The sequence below is a fragment of the Pinus tabuliformis genome, chromosome 1_1, assembly GCF_031772625.1.
Source record: "Pinus tabuliformis cultivar Carrire ecotype Pingquan chromosome 1_1, CPIR1, whole genome shotgun sequence".
Lineage (NCBI taxonomy): Eukaryota > Viridiplantae > Streptophyta > Pinopsida > Pinales > Pinaceae > Pinus > Pinus tabuliformis.
In genome coordinates this window covers 811,067,975-811,069,724 of record NC_142297.1, presented here as the reverse complement: position 1 = coordinate 811,069,724, position 1,750 = coordinate 811,067,975, and the positions used below count along the sequence as shown (strand labels likewise).

Below are 1,750 nucleotides of genomic sequence, written 5' to 3'. Positions count from 1 at the left end.
ACTAGTATATATAACCTTTGTACATTTATGACCCATAAACATAATAATTATTTGTCACCTCTAAAATCACACCAAAAAAATTTACTGGATCAAAAGAGTAATAGTCTAGAAAGAAGACTAACAAAAATGCAAAATATTTGGCTTTTAGCTTATGACCTTAATTAAGAAAATTTAAATAATAATTTTAAAATTTTAAAAACTTTCAAACTTTTCCAAAAACATGATGTGGTAATCTTAAAATATAATAAACTAAATAAAAGAAACTTTTCCATTTTCATGGGTTTTTTAAAATATTTTAACTATTAATAAAAAAAAAATTTCGTTTTTCATGATTTTTTTAATGTTTTTCATGATTTTATTAAATATTTTATTTTTCATTATTGATAAATCTCCGTTCCTCAATCAGAGAAAGGCATTCTCGCAAATTTGATTCATTCAGGATTTGATTTTGGCTGCTTCTTGTGTGGCGTCCCTGCATATGGCAACAACCTCCTGTGTTGCGCTGCTTCTTCTGACAATGGCCGCACAAGGCATCCACGCATTGGACTTCGTTGTCAACAACACGGCCGAGGGTAGCCACGGTGGGACGAGATTCGACGACGACATAGGAAGGACCAACGCCATCCAGATAATGGACGACGCCACCCAATTCATCTGGCAAACCTTCGCCGAGCAATTGTCCACCGACAGAAAGAATGTGCAGACAGTCACTCTGTTTGTAGAAAGCATGAGCGGAGTCGCCTACACGAGCAACGGCCAAATCCACCTGAGCGCCGAGTACGTTGCCAATTATCAGGGCGACGTAAAGAACGAGATAACAGGCGTTCTATACCACGAGATGACCCACGTGTGGCAGTAGAACGGCAACGGCACCGCGGTGGCGGGGCTGATCGAAGGCATTGCGGATTATGTCCGCCTCACTGCCGGCCTTGCCCCACCTACATGCGTTAAGCCCGGCAGCGGTGATAGGTGGGACCAGGGCTACGATGTGACTGCTTACTTTCTCCAGTATTGTGACAACGTTACTTCTGGTTTCGTGACTGGTAAATCTGTCGATGAGCTTTGGAATGATTACGGGGCTAATCACACTTTATCTTATACAAATGGAGTTGACAATAAAATGGTTTTCCTAGGGCCTAGATTGTCCATATTGAGTACTTTTTTATTGTTCATGTAATTTTTATACCTCTCTTTTCTATATTCATAATATATTTTTAAATATATATGATTAGTATTATGAATATATTTTTAAATATATATGATTTTCCATTTTGAATAGATTTTATGGTTTCTAAAGAATTTTTTATATTTTGATTTGATTAAATTATATAAATATAAAAATTAAAATTAAAATTAAATTAAATAAATTATAAAAACTTCACACACAAATTAATTAGTCTACACCTCATGGGTGGTAGAGATGTGTAACTTAATGTAAAGAATGTAATGTAACATTTTAGCTCAGTGAAAATAAAATAAAAATAACAACACAAAAATAAACTTATAAAAAATAAATAAATAAATGACTCATAGTATTGACCCAGTGTTCATGTGGAATATGACCTATTTAAGGGAGGAATTAAACTATCCTAGATCCATGTTAGTTTGATGTTATATTTAGATACATAATAAGTCGTAGAAAATGATGATGTTGAATCCATGTAACCTATAAAGGTAAAAAGTTTTTATGGATATGTTCAGGTTGGACATTTGTATGGATATGTTCTATGACTTACTCATTGTGCTCTTG

At 34.3% G+C, this 1,750-nt stretch overlaps 1 pseudogene; it reads left to right on the top strand.

Moving 5' to 3' along the window:
• The first annotated feature begins 517 nt into the window (after positions 1–517).
• On the top strand, positions 518–1,177 carry LOC149216519 (uncharacterized; annotated as a pseudogene).
• The last annotated feature ends 573 nt before the right edge of the window (positions 1,178–1,750 follow it).